This window comes from Melospiza melodia, chromosome 2 (assembly GCF_035770615.1).
Source record: "Melospiza melodia melodia isolate bMelMel2 chromosome 2, bMelMel2.pri, whole genome shotgun sequence".
Classification (NCBI taxonomy): Eukaryota; Metazoa; Chordata; class Aves; order Passeriformes; family Passerellidae; genus Melospiza; species Melospiza melodia.
Genome location: NC_086195.1, coordinates 79,201,751 through 79,228,016, shown reverse-complemented (window position 1 = coordinate 79,228,016; position 26,266 = coordinate 79,201,751). Strand labels below are relative to the sequence as shown.

Sequence of the window (26,266 nt, the reverse complement as noted above, 5' to 3'; positions counted from 1 at the left end):
CTCCCTGAGGGACTGAGGGAAAGCCCATAGTGCCAGATTGGGAGGCTGGGGACAATCACCTCCAGGGGAGCCAACAACCATCTCAGAATGCCACAAGAATGGACCAGGCACTCTTTCTTCCAATTAAGGACATAAGTAGGGCCCTACACTTCCAGCCTACTACTTCCAAACCTTTTGCTGTCTGGCTGACTCTCACGGCTGAGAGCAGACTCAGGATGGCAAATTCTGATTGGAGCCATCTTCAGTGTGTACTAAAGAGAGTCAAAATGGTGAAAGGTGACCAGAGTCATGTTTGTAGCAAATAGAGCTAGAAATGTCACTTCAGTGCAGAGTTGTTAGAAACCACAGTCGTTTCTGTCTTGTGGTAAGCTGTGTGGTGTGCTCTCAGTGTGCAGTGAGCTGCATTGACTTCTCAGTGGTCTTCCTGCTCTTCTCCCTTACTGGGATATCCTCCTGCAGCAAGGAAAGACTCTCCAGGTACATGTTTTAAGGGGTTCTTTGCACTTCTGCACGTGTGTTCAGTCCTGCAGTGGGGATAATAAAAAGTGGATAGAAAATTAACATGATTTTATATGTTTCATTAAGAACAAACAGCAAGATGTAAAAGCCAGCTTTTACACACAGATTTAACTCAGATCCTATGGAGTTGAAAGAAGTTGAAAGACTAACCCAGAACTAGAAAGTAAAATCTACCATATTTTATTTGATTTTTATTCCTGACTGGATAAGCTTCTGAAAATCAGTTCTTTAAAAAAATCAAAAATCTAACATGCTGCTTCTTTTTGGATGATGATCTCTGCATTCACTGGGTTAATCATGCCAGAATTACTTGCAAATTATCCAAACATACCTGAGACTGGGTAAAACTTGCTGAAAAATATGAATTATGTTTTTAATATAAAATTTAAGGGGAAAGAAGAGAAACAAGAATTTAAATATAGGAAAAATACATGTTGGCTTCTAAAAAAATTTTAAAGTCTAACATTTAGGAGAAATTGTGGGTGTTTTTTCTCCTGCAGATAATATCTCTGAGGCAGAAGCTGTTGATCAGCTCCTGCAAGCTTTCATGGCTGTGATGATAAGAAAATGGTGTAACAGCCAGGTTCTTTTGAGTCTCATCTGTAACACTGTCATCATCTCTAGCTCTCTGCTTTCCTCTTTGTGCTTTTCCTGCCACCTTGCTTTAAAACACAAGCTCTAAATTGGAGTTGTTCGGTTACTGTCAGACAATGTGCCCAAAGAAAAATGTTTTACTTTTTAGCTTTTATTTCAAACAGCTGTATTCTTTTAAAGTTCATCCTTTTCACTATAAGCTGTGGTTGCAGACAGCCAGTTGATTGTCAACAATTTCCTACAGCACAGATTCATCTCTCATTGTCTTTTCATTTTTTCCATCAAAAAATATTTGTAAGTAAAAAATGTTGACCAGTTCTATTGTGCTCTCTGAAACATTAAAAAACAGTGGTTATGAAGCCTTATAATGAGCTGTCATGTCTTCCTTTCTTCAGCTTTTCACCACAGCTGAGCTCACTGATCAGGGTGCAGGATTTGTGCTGTTGGATGAATATAGAAAAAAAAATCAGAATTCTTGATGCCACAAGCAATCATAGTGAGACAAAGAGTGAAAGAAAGAGTGAGGAAAAATATTTAGGGTATTAAACGTAGCTGTCTTTGGAAGAAGCCCCTCAAAATACTTACTGCAAGAGAACTGTGATGCTATGTCACTGGCAGTGGCATTTCAGATCAAATCAGCTCAGGAGTACTATTTAAACCCGAGTCAGTAGCTCCCCTTCATTGTGTTTGGGTCACCTTACAGAAAAGTTTTCAGGTGTACAAACAAGCTTCCTTCTGGATGAAACAAAACCAGGAGGTATTTCTCATGAAATCACCAATGTCTCTGGTGGGTGTGCATCCTTGGGGCCAGGCCAGATCTAATCTGAGGGAAACTGCCTAGAAATGGGAGAAACGTGGGTTCCCACAGCTCAGAATCAATGCTTCTGCACAGACCCATTCCAAGGCATTGCAGACACAGCCTGTGACTAAAGGAAGGTGGCAGAGTACTCCCTGAAATCAGCCGACACTGTTATGTTCAGAAATCAGATACCTACAATGAGCTATTCTATTCTATTCTATTCTATTCTATTCTATTCTATTCTATTCTATTCTATTCTATTCTATTCTATTCTATTCTATTCTATTCTATTCTATTCTATTCTATTCTAGTCTAGTCTATTCTATTCCATTCCATTCCATTCCATTCCATTCCATTCCATTCCATTCCATTCTGCAGTGGCCCATCACCATCCCTGCAAAACCTCACTGTCTTCCAGGAGCACATTAGTCAATATGAGTAAAGTTTGTCAACATTTACACAGGGGATAATCAAGAGCTCATTGTTCCTCAGCTCTCCAGAATTGAACAAGAAGCTGCAATAATGAAATTCTCTTATTGATTCAACAGATCAAAATGTATTTGCATCAGTAGCTCAGGATAATTGCAGCACATTATAACAAAACAACTGATTGGTAGTGTAATGCTGTTCAGAATATAAATTCAAAATCCTTTCATGCATTTAATATTTCCGTTAATCACTATCTTGGTGCCATCTTCAATTTTGCTGAACAGCCTTCAAGCTGGGAAGCCTGAAGCTCTTTAAATCTGTTTTTGTGTTTACAGACCCTCTTAGACTGCCTGACAATGTGAACTTTTAACTTTGAATCAGTCTGAAAAATCAGTGTGAGATGATGCTTACATTGGTGTTCTCCTTCCCTGTCCTCTGTTGTGGCATTGCTTCGTATTTGTTTCCTTAGCAGAGAAACAGAAGGACTTGACAAATGTAGAACTGCAGCCTTTTCCCTCCACATGTACTAGTATGGCCTCATTTCCAGACTTAGCTTGGTTGCATCATAAAGATTTTTAGTGCAGGGAGCCCCACACTTCTCCAGGCAGAAAACACACAGGACAAGGTGGAAAAAGCTGCTTCTCTGTCCCAAATTTCCCAGATCTCAGCTGCTATTAACTACTAAAAGGAAACTATCTATTTTCTTTTTGCAGTACCTGTTCTCCAACAAGACATACTTTTAAGAAACAGGACAAAAATAAAATGTGGCAATAAGATACTCTTAGTTTGATATTTTCTAGTTAGACACACTTGTACCATTGGAAGAACAGATGTTGACAGCAGGTCAGATGGACACATGCAGCATATAAAATGTGGTGTGCAACCAACAGATACCAGCAAGGTTAATAGGATTGAAAATGCAAATATGCAGCCCTTCAAGGACCAGCATCGCTCTCCTGAGTGTTACAAGTGCTTAAGTCATCCTGAAGGTAATTAGAGTTGAAGGTCCTCTGAATTTTTCAGAAGATCTAAAACATTTATCTCTGGACTAGATTATTTTTTGCTAAGGGGAACTGTTCATCTTTTTGGTTCTTGGTAACTTCTCTGATTTTGTCACAGATTTCCTCCCTTCTCACCTTAATCTCTTGAAGACAGGTTTGCACATTCTGCCAAATCAGTGAGCAAGATCAGAAGAATGACAGATCAGACCATATGTCAAAAATCTGTCCAATAGTCACTACTATAAAAATACACCTATAGCTTTTTGGATGTGCTTCATAATCTTTCCTTCAAGGTTGCAATTTCATTTTTGACAGGAGATATCACATATTTCATCTTAAAATCCCACTCATGTATTCACAGATACAGTGAGATTCCAAATTATATCAGTCCATTGAATTAATAACTAACATAAGTGTCTGTTGACATTGTTGGAATGTGTTGTAAATTCCTTCAATATCAGAAACAGCATGAATAAACACAGCTCTAACCCTAGGAAAGTGCTGAAAATTCTGTGAAAGCAAATTGATTTTGTCTCTTCTCTGGAATGGGTCCCTAGAGCACCCATTAGAGCAGAAGTAAGCCTTGCCAAATAAGCACTAAATGCCTCAAAGAGCCATCCGTGATGTCCAGTCCAGCTTCCTCTGGTACGTGTTGGCACAGCAGTTATGATCAAACCAGGAAATTTAACTCAGATATGCACAGCATGGAATAATATCCTGTATTTATACAGATTTACTTGTTTGTAGAAGTGGTCCTGAGGTGAATAGAGGAATGTCCATATGGAAATTAGAGAGCACTGTGTTAAGAAATTATGTTTCTCTGATTTGAGGAGTTTTATTTTTGCTTTCTGCCCAGATCACTAACCTCTTGACAGTCTTCTTGCATCCATACTGAAAATTCTTACCTGTTTTTGCTACCCTCATGCAGACTTTGCTACCAATTGTAAAATCACAGAGTACCTATATATGTCAGAGGAACCCCCCACATTATCTCTTCTTTTTGTGGGAAGCACCACAGCTTTTACCCATGAGAAAGTCAACACACGTCTCTGTTCTCTTCAGTATGTGACTATAATGCAAATTGGGACTTTGCTCATAAACAGAGAAGAAAGCTGTTTTGATGTTGTACAGAGTTCATTTATGTCACCTACAAATGGGCAAAAATGTGTCATCTGTGCTCCCTTATGTTGTTCAGATGAGACACAGAGTCTCTTTTTTTCTTCTTTTGCTTGTTTTTACTTTAGTAATATGAAAAAAAATGCCAAGGTGAGGCTGGCCTTGATTGTTTGAAATCAAATTTTAAGTTCTCAGAGGTGAATTAGCACTGCTTGCCTGTCTTGCAACTCCCATGGTTTGTCTTTTCTGTGTTTAGTCAGGCTGTGGTCCCAGCCCCACAGTGAGCTGCCTGTGAGCAATGACTGCTCCTGTATGCAGTTCAGGTGAGGAAAGAGCCTGAGCGTTGTCTGCTTCCTATCACGTCCCAGAGATTTGATGTGTTCCTGTTCCCTTGCCTAGAAGAAAGCAATGACATGGTGACTGCCAATGTGTTTGCTGTATCTTATCTACAATATTCACCAGTTCTGTAACAGAAAGCATTCAAACAAGCAGCTTTTCCAGGAATCATACCCAGGACAGCAAAACTGCTTCCAGAACCAGCTCTGGTAAGAGCCAGTAAAAAGCTTATTTGGCTAAATCCATGGCAAAGAAAAGGTCTCCAAATGTGTAATATCAGCATCTGATGATGTTGGCCATGATAATGTGTCATTTTGTATTTCCTGTTAGAAAAGGCTTTGAAGGTGCAACTCTGAATGCATCTGAAAACGAAACAATCTATTGCAGGATACCAACCATAAGCACCTGGCATTTCAAACTGAAGTGAAACAGAGGAAATGCAAGTTGTTAACAAAGACTTCTCCCTAAACGGAGTTAATGATTACAGTTAAATGTGTGTCAACAAGGGTAAAACAAAAGACTGTCTTAAATGAACTACTAAAAATTTAATTCTGTCTGAATCAGGTTTCATTTCATGGAGTATAACTTGTTGTAAATTGTTTTGGTTTTGCTTTGTTTCCAGCCATCAGAGACATTCACAAAGCATTGGGCAAACAAATTTTGATCTGAGCAGAAAACAAAACAACCAACAACAACAACAACAACAAAAAGTAAACAGACACAAAATCTCTGTAGTTTTTCACATATCACAGACTAACAGGCTGCACTATTTTGTACTAACAGGCTGTACCACTTTGCCTTTTAACACCTCTTCAGCTGTGTCAACACTTATGGACGCAAGGTTCCATGTCCTGAATTCCCTCAAGCTTCAGGTTAGCCAAATGCAGACCCACAGTTTCAGTCAGGTGGGCAGGCAGCTGGACCAACAGTCCCAATCTGAGCCAACTCTGTTCTGTTGCCAGCTCCAGGTAAGCAGGTACAAAGTTAGACAACTGGTGATAATGACTTTTCACTCTGTGTCAGGTGCTTACCATCTGGCCTCTTGCCTTTGTGAGGTCCAGCTCAGAAGAAAAAAGCAAAAACAACAGCTTTGTGAAGGAGGAGACTGTGGCCAAAATTTAGTGAAACATTTCTGAACACGCCTAAATTGAAGAGCATAGCATTTCCCAGTAGGCTCAGGGAAGGATAAGCTTACTCCCTTCACTGAATTGCACTTTCGTGTTCTGCAGAACAAAATTAAGTATTTTGTGCTTCAGAAGCTTATGGTATAGAAGGATGATGATGTATCTTAAAGAAACACAATTCTGCTTACAGGGAAGGGAAATGGCAAGACAATCTCTTGCTCCAGTGTGTTTATTTCAATATGTTAACATTTTGGATGAAGAGGACGACGTGTTTCCAGAGTGAAGTTTTAGTGAAATTCTCCTCCAATATTCTGACACCTTGTTATTTGCATTTCTCTTGTCTTTTAAAAAACTCCACAACTCTGTGTACTGAAGGAAGCTAGCAGCAAACTTCTCACGGCTTTTGGCAGCTTGTATTCCAGATGGCCTGGACAAACCATAAGATATTATATAAAAGACCCAATTCTAGAAGTCAGTGCATGGAAGATATTTCAGGTGATGGCATGAAGTTTTTTACCAGGGCATGTGTAATGTCTCCCTGGGCTGATATCCTCAGTTGAGAAGCCTCGGTGGGTTTAAGGCACGTTCATCAGCTTTACTGTTGTACTTGGAGGAGCTGTCTTGCTCTCCTAATACATGCTGCTAACCAGATGGCCCCAGAAAACACAACCATATGAAGTCTGATCCCAGTTAATTCTTATACTCTTCATGCTTTGGACTTTTCTGGGTTTGCATGAAAACAAGGCATAATCAAGTAGCAGTAAAGTAGAAGTTGATTCAGTCCACAGTTTTGCCCTTGATGTCTGTGATTGAGAAAAGACAATGGTGGCTCTAATACACAGCTATAAAAGCCTGTTTGAATGGGAGTACAGCTGTACCAAATAATATTTTCAATTATTACAAGGTTTTATGTATTATTATAGCATGAGAACCCTATAATGGAGGCTTCTGAGGATCAGAGAACATAAAGGTATTGTTAAGCTTTTCATATAAATGGCTGTAATATGATCCTTTTAAAGGGGCTTCTGCGTGGTTAAAGCCATCTAGTCATTTCCATGTCCTTTGTAGAAGAAAATTATTCTTTTTCTTATCTTCCTTTTGTGAGGGATCTTCTATATCTGGGTAGGGAGGAGTTGTGAAAATAAGTGTATGGCTTTTCTCCCTTCAATTCCCATGAACTTCTTTACAATAAGATCTTATTTAAAAAGACAATTTGTTCAATACTTAGAGCACAAACCCAATGTCAGGCCAAGGTACAGCTGCATCTCAGGACTGAGAGCAGCCCTTCATTGGGATGAATCATGGTATTTGCTATGTTGCAATTGATTGTACAAGGTACATGCTTGCCTGCAATTTGTCAAACAGCCTTGACAGATAAATGTGTAGTTAGAGGGGATGACAATCAGCAGTTGGAAATTCTGCCCTACCTCAGTCCATCATTCCACAGCCTAAATCCAAGAGGCAGCTTCTGGCAGTTTGCAGGTGGATGTCACCTACAGACATGAAACTAATCAGGCTTAGGAAGTACTCCTAGGGTTTGCTTTTTTCCCCTCACCTTGGAGAACCTTAGAAATATTTAAAAATGAAAATGTGACTTGACACCTTGCAGAGGGAAATAGGCCCTGCTTGGGTTTTTTCTCCTGCTAATCCATGATGTGTGCAGTGATTCATGCACAGGCAGCGTCAAGCGCTCTTCCACAGATGTCTGCTCATACAGCAAACAACTTGCAATGCCACTGGCACCCAGCACACCATCCTTTTATCCTACTATAAAAAAAATCCAATCAAGGGCAGCGTTGATCTTGTCCCTACAAGATTTGTTGTGGAGTAACCTCATTTGCACCAATGACTCCTGATTTATGCCAGAAAATGTGAGTGTAGAATGAGGCCCTTTTGCTCTAATTTAGCATCCTTCCTGCTGTGATGCTTTACCCATCCTGGGCCTGATGTGCAGTCATCAAGTGTCCTGCTGGTGCTGTAGCAAGCAGTTTGGGAGGAAATTCAATTTCTCCCACAAGACCTATACTGAAGACTGCTGAAATGAGCTTGAACTCTTGAAGTACAATTCACCAGCTGTTTCTGAGGGGCTGCTGTAGTGCAAGGTCATATAATGCAGCCCCTGGAAATAGCTGTCCTCAAGGTACCTGGAATTTATCTTCAGAACATGGAATTTAGGAGGAGCAGCTCACGTATATTTCCTTCAGTCTCATGTGTGTTTTCAGTCATTATTTAGGATTTCTTTGTGAGAAGATCTGCATCTGTCCTGTGAAACCAGGTTCACTTTTGGACATGTTGTAATTGTGAAGCATCTACACCCCACATCCATTTTGTTGAACATCTTTCTGCTTTTATAGCACAAACATCAGAAAGCCTCAGCTGCCTGCTTCCCCACTGGGGAAAGTGAGGAACACCTATGAGCATTTGACATTTCAGTCTAATCCAATCTACATAAGGATCTTCATCCCCTGTCACAGGGCAGTGAATTCACTGGAGACTCTCCTGCAGGGTTACAGGGCCATCTTTGTGCGGTGAGAAGCGTGTGGGCAGCCTCAGGGGAGAAACATCCACCACAAACCTCAAGTGCAGAGCTGAGGCTTGGTCCTCTCTCAGACTTGTGTGGGCCGCACCAGGGTAACTCTCTAAGAAATGATGGAAGATAATTGCAAAGTGGGTCCATCCTTTTTGCCTCAGTGCTGCCCAGGGTCTGACCCTGAGCATGGCATTACAAAACGTGTCCAACCTTGGGCAGCTCTCCCTCTGCCAAGAAGCTAGGTGTCCAAGGACCAAGCTGTGTCCCAGGGGCCAGCTGGTGCAGCATGGCTGGTGTCCATGCAGCTGCCATCTCATACCACCACCCATGGCGGCCACGTCCAAACTCTGTACCCAGAGCCCTCCCTAATCCATGCTAACCCCAGGCTGTGCCTAAAGTCAAACCCCACGGGGAATGTGGGACATGGGCTCATCAATGCTCTCAGCTGGCAGAGGGCTGTGGGGTAATGCCCACTGCCGAGATGGATCACGTGCAAAAGCACAGCCTACAGAGAAATACCCTGGGTTCCAGTTGTTTTTCATTTTCTGTGGGTTTGTAAAGGGAAATGTGTTCAATACTGAGTCAAAGTAGGTTTTCAGGGGGGTTAGACAAAATGGAAATTCTCTGTTAACACTGCCAACCTATATTTATTCAGCTGACAAACACTGTTCCTGAAAAAACTGTCAGATAGGGCTGTCATCTGAATCAAAGTAAATAAAGAGGCTGCCAAATTTGCCTAAAAAATCCCAATAATTGCCTATGTATTCTTTATTTTTGTCAGGTGATGGCAAAAACAGTAAAAATGAGAAACAGGGTATTGAAAGACAGCACAGAGAGAGCACAACAGACAGACAGAACACAGCAACAGAGAGACACTTAGATAGTTAAGAAAAACTATAATTAATGTCAGTGCTGAATAATAACCTATTTGAAGGAAAATACATATTTTAATTTACAGGATGATTTGATCTCAATACCGTTATGAAGAAGCTCTCACCTGCTACTATTATTCTACATTTTAAAGATTGTAATGATATGAAAGTGTAAAAGAAAATGAAAGAATCAGATGACTTAATGTTGTGGTTAAACCCCAGCTGTTAGCTAAGCCCTACACAGTCCCTTGCTCATTGTCCACCCAGTGGGATGGCAAGAAGAGAACTGGAAGGATAAAAGTAAGAAAACTCATGGGCTGAGATAAGAACATTTTAATAACTGTAATGAAAGGAAAGACAGTAGTAATAATTATATTAATGGTAATTATTAGCATTATTATTATTACTACTATTATGTATTGAAAAGGAAATTAACAAAGAGAAATAAATCCAAGAAAGACTATGCAAATGAAAACAGTTTTTCACCACCAACTGACCATTGCCCTGCCAGTTCCTGAGAAGCAGCTGCCCCCTGGCCAACCTTGCCCCCTAACTCTATTGCTGAGCATGACACCACATGGTCTGGGACATCCTTTTGGTCAGTTGGAGTCAATTGTCCTGGCTGTGCCCTGTCTCAACTCTTATCCCACCCCCAGCCCACTCACTGGTAGGTGGGGCAAGGAAAAGAAAAGGTTTTGGCTCTGTGTAAGCCCTGCTCAGCAATAACAAGAACATCTCTGTGTTATCAACACTGTGTCCAGCATAAATCCAAAACACAGCCCCACACCAGGTACTGTGAAGAAATTTAACTCTATCCCAGCCATAACCAGCACACTTAAATGCAACTGGCACAGAAAATAGAAGGCTACATTGAGATTTTAATGAGCAAATGAGCTTTGATCAGCGTGTGGTGATGATTGATGGAACACGGCAGCACATCTGCCAACAGCAGCTGCAGGGCTGCCAAATGCAAATGCTGAACACCCTTGGTCTTCAGCTCTACTTTTAGGGAACTTACTTTTCCCAGAATATGTATTTCTTACACATCCTTGCCCAGGTATACATTCTCAAAGTCAAGCCCAGACTATTTCTCATAGGAAAATACAAACAACAGAGATGAATCACGGGATAGCAACAACAACATATGAGAGGGACTTCTGAGATCTCTGCACCTTTTAGTGACAACCGCAATGCTCTCAGGGCCTGGGAGAGCATGGCTTGTGAGGTAACTTTTTGTTTCTACACTGAGATTGTCTTTGGGAGATGGAGGTCCTAAAGAGGGGGGATGAGCATGTGAGGCTGGTAACCTGCTCAGCTAACACTGCCAATGCCAGAAAAAGAATATATATAGAGAATGAACATGGGATAAATCAGAAAATCACTTCCACTGGTGGACTCTAGAAAAGGAGTATTTTTTGACAGGTGCCACATAGTTATTCCTAGTACTAATGGCATCTGTTGTGATGTCTCGAGAAACAGAGGGTAGCTCCAAGTGCTGGCTTTCTGGCACAGCTTACCTACTGCTTACTCTGCTTACTCCAGACTGAGTGCAGCACAGCACAGACCGTTTCCACCTACCCACATCTGTTTGATCCTTTTATTGTTAATCAAATATCTGCCTGATAATCATGTTCTGGTGTCTTGGCCTAGAAAACTAAACATTTGGCCTCCAGTAGATGTGAGAAATGGGGACTGCTGGCAAACAGATCTGAGTAGGCTCTGGGAGCACTGCTCCAGCTTTCTGCCCCTGCAGCACTCACTGCTGCATGGGCTCTGGTCTCAGGGTCACCTCTCAGGGTCACTCAGGTGACTCAGGCTTCCTAATAACAAGAAATGGCTTCTCTAATAACAAGAAATAAAATATTTGCCACTTATAAATTTTAATTTTAAAATATTTTTAAAGGAGTAAAATTCTAGTTCTTCAGTCATCATCAGCAAGGGGACAAGTCACTGCATGCTTTATTCTGCTTTTCTTACAATGAGCTTCTGTTAGCTCCTCAAAATATTTATTTAGAGGAATTTCTTAGCATTCTCCTTTCTTTACAGATAATTACAAGTTTCTCTTTGTGGAGAGAAATAACAACACTGAAGTGGAAGTGTTTCTTGTGAAATGCTGAGATGCCTAAATTGTCAGAAGATTGGAGAAAAGTACCTGAAGGACTACAGGAAGGAGTAATTGTAGCATATAATTGATTACCCAGAGGATGAGGAGCCAACACGTCTGAAGAACCAAGCAGTGTCTGGATCTGGTAAAACACTGCAGAAACTGAGTTCTGGAAGATTTTCTTTGCTGAAGTCCAAGTACCTTGTGGTCTTCAGGGATGTTAATCTTAGCTGCTTCCTGCCTGCTCTAACGCTTTAGAGATGCTGCTCCTTACAGGAATGCCCTCACTGACAGAGGAGCAAGGTTCTTGTTCTTTTCACAGTAGGGTTTGTTTCTGTTGCTGTTTAGTAAAGTGTCTTCCCTGCTGATTCCGTGGGCCTGGTCACCAGCTGCCCACCAGAGCTGTCAGTGGGCACTATCTCAGCTAAAAATTCTGTAGATACTGGGAGGAAAAGCAATCATCCAAGCTGCTCCACTGGTGGCATGAACCCTTCACAACAACAGTCCACAAACCAAACCAGACTACTTATGTTGCATAGTGTTTTGAATTTAGTCTGTGCTAGTAAATTCCTTAAAATACAGGACTTATCCTTTAGGGGTGCCCACCTGTGGTGTTATCGGTGTCCCCTGGATGGATGGAGGAAATGATGAATCTGACTCCATGTTCTTAGAAGACTAATTTATTATGATATGATATGATATGATATGATAATGTAGAATGCTATACTAAAACTATACTAAAGAATAGAGCAAGGATACTTACAGAAAGCTTAACAAGGTACTAATGAAAAACCCGTGACTCTCTCCAGAGTCCTGACATGGCTGGACTGTGATTGGTCATTAAGTCAAAACAAATAAAAAAAATTCACACGTTGGATAAACAATCTCAACAATCTCCAACCATATTCCAAAGCAGCAAAACAAAGGAGAATCAAATGAGATAATATTGTTTTCCTTTTTCTCTGAGGCTTCTCAGCTTCCCAGGAGAAGAATCCTGGGCAAGGAGATTTTTCCAGAATATATGACAGTGATACCCACCTTTTCCACTGACTGCAGAAAAGTTCAGCAAAACTAGCTTTGACCTAACATTTAGATAGCTGAAGTTCAGCAAAATTAATTTTCACCCTCAATGATTGCAGGGTAATTCCAGTCAAAACTTTCTCATCATCTTTCCCTGAAATTTTCCCTTCAGAAGACATTTATCAGACAGGAATCTGGCATTACTCATTTGCATTGTGCTGGTGGACAATGCTTTCCTGCAACACTGTCTTCCCACTTCAAGTTTGCCTGCATCATCACATAAATGTCAAAGGTGGATCTCAGAGGGGCTGTGCAGATGATGATCAGGCAGGAGTCTGTGATAGGTATCAATATGCCACTGCAAACAGCGTCATTTTCTCTGTGCTGCTATGATATAATCTGTTCTTAGACATCCATGAGGTATGGTCTCAGGTATTCCGCTGCTTTTTTCCCTGTTTATTTTGTGGTTCGGTGGTGCCTGCTTCATGCTGTAGCCACTTTCTGTGAAATGCAGTAATCCAGAAATTCATTAGAACTCTCACAGGGTTTGGTAGGCTATTCTCTCACCATACCTAGCACAGAGACTGTGGTGTCTTTCCATCAGGCTGTAAGTACCATGTGTCCTCCCCTTCTGTAGCATCTGTCTGACTCAGTCTCATACTAATAGACTGCCATGTGTATTTCTTTTTGTATTCTTGTAATGCAGATTTCCACTGTGCCTGGGAAATGAATTAATCTTATCCTAAATTCTGAATTGATAGAAAAGGCCTTTAGAGCATACCAATCCATTTAGTTCATATCTCCTGAATAACTTCTAGTTATTCCTTCACCTTTCCCTACGCAGACTCATTCCTGTGTCCTCCTGAATGCTTTGTGAAACTGAAGTAATTTCAATAAGCTCAGAGGTTTAACAAATACAAGCCATGACTGTCCCCAGCTTTGCCAGGAAGCTGGCCAGCACTCAGTGATTAGGAGCTGTGCTAGCAGAAATATCTGGTCTTATTTTAGCATGCAAGGAAATATCAGAAGGTGAGAGACAAGCTAATGGACAGTAGATAGAATAGAAGATTGTTTGGGGTCATATATTCTCTTCTGGGCACTTGACATTTGTTCATACTGCTTTGTTCACTAAATTGACCTGGAGTAGGTTTTAGTAGCACCTTGTCACTCAAATATGCTAAATTCTGTTTTTGAGGGAAAAGAAGAAAAAATTTGCTCAGCTCACCTCAGTCCTTAATAGTTATCTTCCTGTGTTAAACCTTCCTCAGATCACCTTGGCCTACAAAACTGGCAAGAATGGGTTGACGAGTAAATTCAGGATGTGCAGCAAAGAGGGGGAGTGAGGTCCCTGGGAATTTGAGAAGAGCTTGTCTTCCAACTTGCTACTCAGAAAGTATGGGCAGTTTCTTTTTGCCTGCAATAGTTCTGCTTCTTGTCAGCCTAAAATAAATTATAAATAGTTCAAAAGAGCAACTCCATTGCTTTTGAAACAGAACAGACTGTTCTGAATAAATAACAGATATTACAGAAATGTCCTGGTCTGGGAAAAATTCTTTCCCTGCCTAGCAAAGCTGTCTTAACTACAACCCTCTTCAAAATATAAAGCCAAGCTCTGAACTGTTATTCATACACTCAACTGACCAAATTCCCCATGGAAAAAAAGTCGAGTTCAGCTCTGCTGGAGTAATTGGATCTACTGATTTATATCTGCCCAGCACCACTGGCAGTATACAGCTGAGGAAGAGACCTGAACACATTTGTAGTCATTCAAACACGTGCATACAATCCTTCCTTCCCTGGCTCCCCATGGGTACAAGTCTGCATTCTTGTTTAAGGGAGACAACAGTTATCAGGTCTTGTGTATGTGTATGGCAAAATAAACAATTTAGTCTGAGTCACCAGCTAGCTTAACTTGGTGTTGCCTGGAAACTGACTGAGGATGCACTCTATCCCCTCACCCAGATCATTGATAAAGATATTAACCAGGGCTGGCCCAAATACCTCACAGCCCCGGGGAGCACCACTAGTGACCAGGCCCCAGCTGGATGTAACTCCATTGCCCATCTCTCTCTGTGCCCATCCATCCATCCATCCATCCATCCATCCATCCATCCATCCATCCATCCATCCATCCATCCATCCATCCATCCAGTTTTATCAGTTTTATGCCCAGTGAAGAGTACACCCATCCAAGCCATGAGCAGCCAGTTTCTCCACGAAAATGCTGTGGGAAATGGTGTCAAAGGCTTTACTAGAGTCCAGGTAGACAACATACAGGAACATTCCTCATCCCAGGGCTAGGGATCCTAAGACTTCTCCCAGCTCCTTACAGAATACTTGGTCTGCTTCTTCATCCTGGCTGGGTGGTCTATAACAGACTCCTACCTGGATATCTGCCCTGTTGACCTTCCCCCTGATTCTTAGCCATAAATGATTGCTTGTTTTTTTCAACAACACTAGTGTCAGTCTCTTCTAGAACGTATTTTAAAATGGACATTGTAAAGTATGGATTCAAATAATTTACAGATCAACAGATGATTGCTGAATACACATCACAGTCAGCCCATGTTACTGTCAGAACCCAAAACTTCAAGCACCTGTGGCTTCCCCAGTGGAACAGCATGGGATCATGGGTTCATGGGGGGCTGCAGCAGTGGTTTAAGAAGACACTAACCTCCAGATAACTATTATTCCCTCCCTCCTTGCCTTCTCATTTCCCCACAGCTGGATACAGCTGCCTTCACTCATCAAGTGTGTGCCCTTCTAGCCTGTTTTAGTAGAGCTAGTTCTTGAAGCTTAAATTACAGGAGCATCATCTCAAGACCTGCAAACTGGGTCACAGTCGGGAGGAGGGGATAGATGAGAGAAATTTTTACATGACTACACCTACAAAGCCTGTCAGACTGCAACATTGAATGTTAGCATCCCAGAGTACAGTACCATTGAATTTTTAGACAGCAAGATGAATTTGTACCTCCAGTGACTATTAAGCAAGCTTATTTAAATACTTCTCACTATCCTTACCCAAAAGCATTTCCTTGTAATGGAAATAATTGACCAAAGACACTTCATTCCAATCTATTCAGATTATCCTTGTGCACAGAATACAAGTTTCCACTGACTGAGAGTTGACACTTTGACTAATATAATACCTTTCTCTGATTCCCACAAATTAAGTGTGTGCTTTGAAACTATTGTAATTTTCTTACTCTCCTGAAAATTGCCTCCCTTGGAAATGAGGTGTTTGAGAAATAATGTGATGCACATCAGAGCAAATTCTTCCACTTTTTGATGATTTCAGTATGTCTGGAAATTTAGTATAATCGGGGTAGATTTAGTTAACACTTCTACCTGCCAAATGTACTTTGGCTGGAATCTGAGCTGGAAACTTACTCAGGTTTCACACCCCCCAGATTTGTCTGAATCTAAGCAGGTTCCTAATGACACACTGTGATCCATGTGAGTATTGAGGTCTCTCTCTCTCTCTACTTACATCTGTGCAGCTAAACACGAAGCCAGGGTCCAACCCTGCACCTGGATGCCGAGTGACAGGGAGCATCCTGCACCCAGCTGGTGGCCTGGGTACAGCAGATTTCTCTGAGGGAGAGCAGGTGGGAGCATGGAGGACACAGCCAGGGAAAGTATTACCAACTTTCAAGTGCACTTGGTGCTCAGGGCCCCACCTGAGCTTCTGGAGCCCCTTTGCTTGTCAATTCTGCCTTGGTGGCACCAGTCTGAAGTCGGGATGGGCTGTGAGGGGTTGGGTCCCCCGGTCCATCTGCACCAGACTGGTGGCCTCATGTGGAAGCTGGTCTTCACATTCTCCCCCTCAAGCTCAGAGTGCTTTCATTCTCTGCCAAGAGTGTCAGCAACGCCTCTGAGAGCCCAGAAGGGGAAGCAGAGCCATGACAGCCACCACAAGTGGCAGCCTGACATGGGCTGGCATGGAGCCGTGAGAGGTGGGAGGCACCTCTCCAGAGAAAAAGACAGAAAACTGCTGTTGTTGTGATAATAGCCTGGGAATTAGTTAGTGTTGACTTATTTGTTGGTCTAATTAATTTCTTGTCTTTAATAAACTGTTGCTTATTAGCCATTTAATTAATGTTGTGAGTGGAAAGAGTAACTCATTAAGTATAAGGATTAGCACACTTTCCCAGGTTTCTGGCTTGGGTTTGGAGAGCATTTTTTAAAAATAATCTGCTTATATTTAAATCTGATCTTTGCTTCTTTAAATCAGAGAGGAGCCAGGACTGATCAGTGAGAAGTTACCCTTTCTCTATCCATCCTTAATGAGCAAAATCTGCTTACAGCCAAGAGCCACAGGGCTCACCCTAGGGTGAGAAAAAGTCCCACCTGCTCCCATCTTACCTATCAGCCTCTTCCTCAGGGAACCGAGGAGCAGCAGAGGGCTGGCAGGTGGCAGCAGTCTGACGGCATCCCACTGCTCTGTGTCACAGCAGGGATGTGAGGGAGGATGATGGAGAGACAATTCCAAAGAAGTGAACTGGCATCTTCTCTGCCTCGACAGAACTGCTCTGCTCAGAGAATCTCTCGTAGCTCAGTCACCCAGGGCTCTTTTTACCTCCTCTGTGGTTTCACTTTTTCACAGGCAATGCACCAGCCCTGCATTTTCACTCAATCTCTCCAATTCTTCCCATGTGCCCTGCAATACTGCTTCCTGCCACAGTTGGGAACTTACCAGTTTAGCTTTGGCTCATGAAGGGGATATCAACTGGTCCTTCACTTTCAGTCAGAGCAAGGAGGAAGTTTAGCACATCAGCTCTTCAACAAAACCTTCAAGTAGCTGTTTCCAGTGTCTGGCAGTCCAGTTTCATGAGAAATCTGGATTGTCAGTGCTGCAAGTCCAATTAGAATCTCTCAGTACATGACCAGAATGTCCTGCTCATATAATGAAAGACGTACTGATGTGTGGGTATGGGATGGAAGAGCGATATACCTCCATGGATCTGAAAGTTTAGTGGTGAATTCAGCCTCTTCCTCTCACTTGTAACACACTGGGGCGTGTCCTGTGTCCAGGGCTCACAGATACTGGATGGCTATCCATGCACAGCAGGTCTGTGCCCTCACACAGTGCATCACCAAGTCCTTGATGGGGCTTCCTGCCCTTCTCGGGCCTCCCAGCAGTCTTGCATGCACACTCACTCCATGCTTATATTTTTTCCCCCATATTCAGATTAAGGAAAAGCTAGACTGATGTTTTCTGTGGTTAGTCACCCATGAGAAGTTATTTTGTCAAAATCTCTCAGATTCCCACTGATTTTCTTCCAGTGGGGTTGTTTTGGAATGTGGAAGAGAACAAAACCTGACACATCCTCCTGCAAAAGTTACCAGCCCCTCTCTGCTCTGCACTACATAGCTAAGGACCACAAAGGGGTTCATCAGCCACTGAGGATCTGCCCCTGTGGCAAGAGGTCTCTGCCCCTGGTTCTGCATCACAGCACGCCACCACACAGCAGTGCTGTTCAGCAGTCCATATCCTGATTTTTTCTCACTCTACAGATGCTTTGCAGCACAGCATGCTGCCTTGCTAAGGATAAATTGTGTTTTCAGGTCATTGTTTTTTCAGGCACCAAAATGTTTTTATACACAGAACACATAAATTAAACATTATTGATGCTATTACTGTGATTGCATGTTCCAGTTCCCAGGCTTATTTTAATGATGTACATTATAAAAAGACATGTTGGCATAACAGTGAGAAATATGCTGCTCTCCATGGCATTTCATTTTATAGATCGACACGAGAAGTCTATGATGATGACTAATTTCACGATAAGATCATGTCACTTGTTGCCTGCCATAAATGAAATGTCATACCCAGTCATCTATTCTACATTCTTGAATTCATTCTAATTACTGTCCTTACACAACTGACTGTGACTGAGATACCCTGTAGCCAACAAGACTGTCTTTACCTTTGTCCTTTAATACATGTCAAATCTATGGAACACCGGCTGAGACTTGACCTTAAATGAATATAAATTCTGGTTTGGCTGTCAGTTACCACCATTCATTTAATATATAAAACTGTGTGTATTGGGGAGCTTTGTGCATGCAGCCTGCTCTCTCCTATCTGGTTCATTTCATAATGCCCTGTAATGACAGAGCTTTCAATTTAGTCCAGACATTTTTTTCCAGTTGATTTACTATAGTTTCATTTCTACACAGAGATGATTGAATAAAGTAACATAAATCTCCAAATGATTAGAAAATGTGATAGTTTATTACATGGACAATCAGTTTATTTTAAAACATAATTAGTTTGTACCTCAGGAAACCTTTCCCCGGTTGTGATAAACTATAATTACTGCCTCTCTTTCAGTGAAATTAAAAGCCACGCAATTCTACTACTAGGAATGTGTGATTTGTTGGAGAAAAGGGTTTCTATTTTCCCCCCTGTATTTTCAGCAGATTGATTTTTCTTTCTTCTCATCCCTTAAGAGGGAGAGAAATAGAACAGATAGATAAGATAGCATAATATAAGTAGAATTACCGGTGATGGTGGGAATCTACTTCACAGCTGTCCTCCTAGTCAAATAGGAGACAAAATCTTTAGTGATGATAGCAGGAGTCAATGCTCTGCCAGAAGCAGACTGACCACCCTTCCTGAACCTACAAGCTGCATCCTAAAAGCTTCCCTGGCTGAGAGCCACAAGACATATTAAACACTTTGAAGATCTGGGATAGGAGGAACAGTTCACATGTGAGAGCTGACAATGTGTACTTTAGGAGAAGAGGTTTTTCTGTGTTGATGGATGTGTGCTGATGGGTTGCAGGAGGACTCAGTGTCATTGGACTTGAGGTTCTCTAATAACTTACACCTCCTGGCATATTCCAAAAGCCAGGGATCTGCACAGAATCATATAACAGTTGGGCTGGAAGGCACTAGTCCTCTAGTCCAACCACCCCCACAATGAGCAGGAACATCTTCAGCTAGGTCAAGTTGCTCAGAGCCCTGTCCAGCCTGACCATCCATCGAGGGATGGGGCATCTACAGTCCCTCTGGGCATCCTGTTGTTTTTAGAGCTGCATGGCATGAGGCCCAAATGCAGCTCAGGAACACACACTGGTAACTGAGTCCCTGTTCTCACAGGTCTGTATGGCTAATTGAGATGTATGGATGAATTTGTGAAGTCTGACCTCAGATGGGATAAATTCAGTATCAGTTAGCTGGAACAACAGTTCCACATGCTGGTTCTGTCACCTGCTTTGTCCTCACCCTTCCCTGTGTGAGAACTTGCCTCTCTGGAAGGCTGTTCCCAAGCCTGTCACAAAGATGCCATCTCCTTGGCTTTTTGCTGTGGTTCACTCATTTGTGAAATGAGTGTAACAATTACTTACTTGACAAGGAAGTCAGAGGCATTCATGCATTCATGCATTCATGCCTCTAAAGCCTTTCAGGATCCTCACCAAAGAGCATCATTATTCACACAAACTGTTGTGAGCCAGATATCTAATTCTAAAGGAATTTCATGCTTTGTCTTGCTGCAGTGGCAATGAGAGTGAAATTCACTTTCCAGACACATAATAATATGGAAGTTCTGAATTTGCCAAGCAATTTATCTATGGGCAAATAATAAGCTTCTCTTGATGGTCACCCATTTGTTGGAAGATACTGTCAGAGCTAGACTATATGTGGCAGATGAACAGCACAGGTAATATATTTCCACTGATGAAGACATGATTAATTTGTATTTGTGTCTGGCATCTCCATTCAGCTCTTAAATGCTGTGGATTCTGTTACCAGCAGAGCCATTTCCTTATCAGAAATAATCAGTCATTCACTGCAGTCTGCTCCCACCCTTAGCATTTATTTTATTCTTAATTACCACGCTGTCAGCTTCATCCCTGTAGGGTAAATTGCTTTGTCCATCAATACACTTATAAAACACTGAAATATTAAACTCCTGATAAGCAAAGTCATGCGTGCAAGAAGAAAGCAAGGAGTAAAAGAGGGAAGGCAAGAGCCCAGAGCAGCAAGCTCTCCAGCCTTTCAGCCATCTCTGGGAGCTAATGTTCAGTGCTTGCCCCATAGGCAGTGAGGAGGAGGGCACAAAAGCAAAATGAGGCACAGCAAAGACTTGTTCGGTTGATGTGAAATATTTAAGACCTGAGCCCAGGCCCACTGAATCAACTAAAAGGCTTCTCTGGAATCCCATAAGTTTTGATTAAGCTCTTGGTTTCCTAGAAAAGCAGCTTTTTATCAGCTCTTACAGCTGGTCTGATTCAGGAACAAGAAGGTCAAGTGACTTTCCAGAGATGACATGGTGATGGAGTGTCTCATTTCAGGTTAAACCTAAAACTATTCTCTTTGTCATGTCTATCTACCTACCTATGCATTTATAAAACATCCATCATTGTGGTATCTCAAAATTTACACAGTCACTTAAGCAGTCTGAAAAGCTATTCTCCACCACAAACTCATACTTGCTGGCTGGAGAGGGAGCTATTCTTTTTCATTCCCCTCCTGTCTCCAAGGAACTGAAAGCAAAGCAAACTTTTTTTTTTTTTTTTTTTTTTTTTTTTTTTTTTTTTTTTGCCATTGCTATGGAGAAGAGAATTACACTATCCAGGTTGTTAACTAGTAGCTGTGCAAGACAAACAGTGACAATAAAGATATGTCTTAATTAAAAATAAATTGCTTTCCTAAATAGAAATGCTAAATAGCAGCAAAGCACCTCCCTCTTTTTGCTAGTAGATGGGACCTCTTGCATCTTATTTTCTATTTGCCCCTGGCTAAAGTCAGTAAAATAAAGGAACATGTTGTTTGTCTGGCCAAGTATGTTCTTTATTTGCAGCCACCTCAAATAACATTTTATATGTCTCCTACTCCTAGATGTTGTGTCTCAAACCTGTATTTTGAGACACAACAACCAAAGATTTGACAAGGAAAAGATATCTTGTCTAGTCTCTGGCAATATCTAGCATTATAACCTGACATAACCTTGCAGATGCTTTTTCTGTGGAAGGGCAATACATATCTCAAAAAACTTATTAGAAATCAGCATGCCAAAAGGTTAGGGAAAACAGATAATAACTAAAATACAGAAGATTACATGTGAAACTCAAATAGCTCAGTGCAGAACCAGCTTGAGAAGAAAATTGTATGGTGGAGGTGGAAATCAGGAGGAATTTTTCTTCTAAAATATGACAACCCACCTACAATCATTCACCACCTTATTATTAAAAAGATAATAGAGACAAAGCGCAGAATACACGCTCTGTAGTCATTTGACTGCAGTCAGATCAAGAACCAAAAATAGATTACTGCCCTTTAGGTCTGTTGTATGTTTTAGTAAGCTACATGTTCTGAATGTGACTCAGTGGGTTGTCTTTCAATTAATTCCAACTTTTTCAGTATTTTTTCACATCTCTTCTTCTGCTTGAATATCCTGACTTGGTCCTGGATATACCTAAGGGATCTAATTTATGTAAACTACCCAATTATCCTTCAACTGCTGTCTATCCCATTTGCAACTTAGAAATTAATATGAATCCAGGGAGTGTAATTATATGAACAGTCACAAAATGAAATTGAAGAGGACTCACAATATTTTTTTGATTATTATCATATCATAGAATCATATCCTAGAATGATTTGGGTTTGAAGGGACCTCAAAGACCGCCTTGTTCCAACTCCCCTGCCATGGGCAGGGACACCTTTCACTAGACCAGCCTTCTCAGAGCCCCATCCAACCCAGCCTTGAACAATTCCAGGGATGGGGCATCCACAGCTCCTCTGGGCAACCTGCTCCAGTGTGTCCTCATCCTCAAAGTTAACTTTGCTACAAGCAAAACCATACAAAACTAGACTATATCCTTGCTCTTCCTGCCTCAGTCACGCATTGATTTCAAAGGCACACTCCATGGATTTAAGGACATCAGTCTCTTTTTCAAGCTTCTGCTTAGTGATGTTCATAAACAGAGTCCTTCAACAAGTGGGGCATCAACTATAGAGCTTTAGAGTGAAGTGAAAAGGCAGGTCTCATAATTGGAATGTCAGGATATTTATACTGTTCATGTCAGAAAAAGGGATACTGGAGAGCTAGGAAATTTGTGGATCAGCAAAGGCTTAAAACTTTAGATTGGGCTGTCTCAGGACATTTTTAGATGACCCAGTCATCATCACAGCTGATGTGAAACAAAACAAGCTCCTCGTACATCCAGGAAAAGACATTATTCTGGTGACTCATGCCCCAGTGCTGCTAGACAGTCCTAATCCTCTCATATCCTCAACAAGCAGTACAAATAACACTTGGCTAATGAGTGTCTCAGAAGGCTGTGGCCAGGCTGTGGAACTGTGCAAGACAGACGTCGTCTTCTAAGGCTGAACCTGCGGTCTGTGGGTTGTACTCCATCTCTGACAGACAAGAAGTTTTACAGAAGGACATTAAGATGCTGCAGCAAGTCATGTATCAGGTCATCTGTTTTTCCTCCCCATTCTCTTCTCATTTGAGGTACAGGGGTTGATAATCAGCTCTGAAACCCTCCAGAATGTGCATCATTAATTATGGTAATTCTGGCACTAAGAAAAATGTCCTGGTTAGTTCTTGGTTTCAAAAACATCCTTTGATCAGAAGTTCCACAGCTGGCCTGTTGGTTCTATGAATTATTTCCTTTAAGTGATCTTGAGATTCCCACTTTTTGATTTTATTGAAAGTTCCATTTTTTCCAACCTATTCTTTCTATAGCAATAATTATCTCATTTCCTTTTCTTTTCTTTTTGACCTCTTCCTCACCTCCTTATAAGGACTTTAATAATGTCCATATAAATAGCTCAGATTGCTTATTTTCAGGCTATTGACTATCTGGGAAATGTTGACCTCTTCTCAGAGATTACCATCTTTCTTTGTCTTTAAGATTTACTGGAAAATGCTTAGTTTGCACTAGTTCTCATGTGTCATTAACGCCACATCTGTCTAAAGAGTCCCCTGTTGTAGTGGCCTTCTAGGATGGAGAAACTGTATCAGTGAGCAAGAGAAGAGCTACAGGTGCTGTCAACCTGGTCTTCCATAAGGCCTTTCAACATTCTTACCTTTAAAGTTGTGAGTTTGATGGATGGACTGCAAGGTGGATAAGGAATTGACAGGAGGGCCACGCCCAAAGAGTTACAGTCCATGGATTAATGTTCAAGAGGACACCAGTAACAAGTGGTGTCCCTCAAGGATCCATTCTGGCACTAGTACTCCTAAATATCTTCATCTCTGAGGTAGACAGTGGGATTGATTGAACTCTAAGGAAGTCTGCAGATGACACCAAGTTGAGTGGTGCAGTTGTATGCTAGAGGGAAGAGATGTCATCCAGAGAGATCTTGATAGGCCTGCACAAACCACCAACACTGCAGATGGGTAGCTAGGAAGAGATGACACAGATGGGGTGCTGAACATTGCATGGATTGTTTTGGTGACCTTCAGTCATGGGATAAGTGACAGGATGGTTGCATCTTCTGATGGCTAAAAGCCAACATGGTTGGTGGCTTCCCAAAAGAGTTTTAGGTTGTCAAAAATTATGTGTCAAAATCCATGAAACTGTGGAAATTCACAAAAACTTGTCCAAATATATGATGGAAAGACAGGGTGTAGTAAAAAAAAAAAAAGAGGAATACATGCCAGACTAAACGGAACTTTTTTCATGAGGATATCCAAGGACTGAGGAGAGCTGCATCCTATTTCTCAGAGATACCACACTGGAGCTGGGTACACCTGGCCATGGAGCACCTTCAACTGAACTTTGTGATGAGGCAGCAGTTACAGGCAGAAAATTATTTTTCTGGCAGCAGCAGATAGCACTGTTTGCATTTACAAAAATGTCCTGATTCTTACCCTCAACTTGTTTGTTGTAGTTTTATTTTTTTTCCTAAGTGTTGTGTATTTCATAAATACATATATTAATGGATATGCTTGTGACTCATATATATAAACATTCAATGCTACACCACACTATATAGATGAATGATTGGAAGATATGACACCAAACATAGCATTTATGTGTTCTGCTGCTTGTTTTCCTGTTCACAGAGGTTTATGTATTTTCTCTCTCTCTCTCAAGTTCAAAGTGTGCTGCTCGACTAGCCCAGAAAAGAAGAGACATGTCACTGAATGTGTGCTTTGTTCAGCTTTGTGAGTATCTGATTTCTCTCTGCCACAATTCATGTTAGCTAAACAAAAAAAACACCTATTGTACCTTGACAGCGGGACCATCTGGAGTTCATTATTGTAATTGTTTTCAAACACAGTCAGTCCTCCTCTGGCAAATATGCATTTTAAAGCATCACAGGGCACGTTTATCAGTTTATTGGGAAACAAATGTTTAGTTTCATATAATTCTGAAAAAGATATTTTCAACATCATAACTAATAATCCAACATAGAGAAAGTGGGAATGTGTGTGTGTGTGTGTGTGTGTGTGTGTGTGTGTGTGTAGTATGGATATGTAATCCCATAGTGGCCCACCTGCAAGCTCTAAACTGGAGATGACAGTCAGGGACAATTGATTTTCCCCTCTAGTTGCTTGGAGAATGTCTTTTTCATTGAAACTCTTTTGTCAATTCTTTGCAGGAATTGCATCTGGGAAATTAAAGACATTCAAACTTGAAAGGAATTGCAGTGCAAATGAATTAGCATCAAGACTTATTTGCATCTAGATACATATTCTGATTGCATCTTTTATAGGTGAGTAGAGAACACAGTGTTTGTGCATTTTATGGGGATGCACCATGAGCTGATATTTCCCAGGCAGAATGTGGAAATTGATGTACCTAGTATAATCATATGTTTTTCTGTCTGACACTCAAGAAATGTAGGCTTGCTGGGTCTGATTTCCAAAAGTAACCAAGCAACTTAGAAGTCCATGATCAAAAAAGCATTAAAAAACAGATTTGCAAAGGAACTGAAATAGCTAGGGAGGTTTTCAAAGCCTGAAGACAAGTTTAGGATCCCAGGTTACTACTGCTTTTCAATACCTTGCCCAACTGTCCTTTTAGCTGATCTGCAGTAGATGACTATATGGATATTTAGATGCTTGGATATCTTTGAAAATCTGTCCCTACATGCAGAAAACATCTTCAAGACTTCAGCACACTGGAATGATAAAATATTTATTTTCTCCCTAGGAGCTTTTGATAATTACCTGTCATCTGTCATTCTTATTTACTAGTTAATGAGGCAGTGCTCCTAGGAACTGAAGAGGCAGCATTCATTTTTCTCAGTGTTAGACATTTCCACTGTATGTTTCATCAGCACAGTTATTCCCTATTCTGATGGAAAGTACCAGCACATGATTTATTTGACCTGTGTTAGACAGCTACATAAATATGAGGTGAATCATGCTTACAGATGCTTCTTTCTCTCCAGTTCTCTATCAACAAAACCAGGAGAAGCAGCTAAGGTGTATATGACTAGATTAAAGATACAGCATCAGGAGAAATACAATCAGCAGATCCTGGGAAATTACTGCTATTATTTCCAACTACTTGGCAATAGAACACTGAATCCTATTCAAGAGGGATGGGGAGAGGGGAGATGAGAGGGATCCAGAAAGGTGCTACCAAAATGGTGAGTGGTCAAGGTCCTAAAGTGGACAAACTCCAAGGAGATACTGTGGAGATGACTATATTTAGTGTGGAGAAGATTAAGGAAAGATACCATGACACCTGACAACTACTCAAAATGCAGTTGTAAAGATGGCAGAACAAATCTCATCTCCCTAGTGGCTGATGAGGTAAGAGGGGACAACAGCAACAAACTGAAGTGGGGAAGGTTCAGACTGGATTTCAGCAAAACAGTTCTCAGCAGAAGGATTGT

The 26,266-nt window shown here is 41.3% G+C and overlaps 1 long non-coding RNA gene across 1 annotated transcript; it reads left to right on the top strand.

The window, feature by feature from the left end:
* Window positions 1–325: 325 nt before the first annotated feature.
* Window positions 326–25,129, top strand: LOC134415177 (uncharacterized). The gene is made up of 4 exons (XR_010026955.1): window positions 326–477; window positions 11,367–11,727; window positions 24,514–24,584; window positions 25,022–25,129. It is a non-coding gene; the product is annotated as an uncharacterized LOC134415177 (long non-coding RNA).
* Window positions 25,130–26,266: the final 1,137 nt, after the last annotated feature.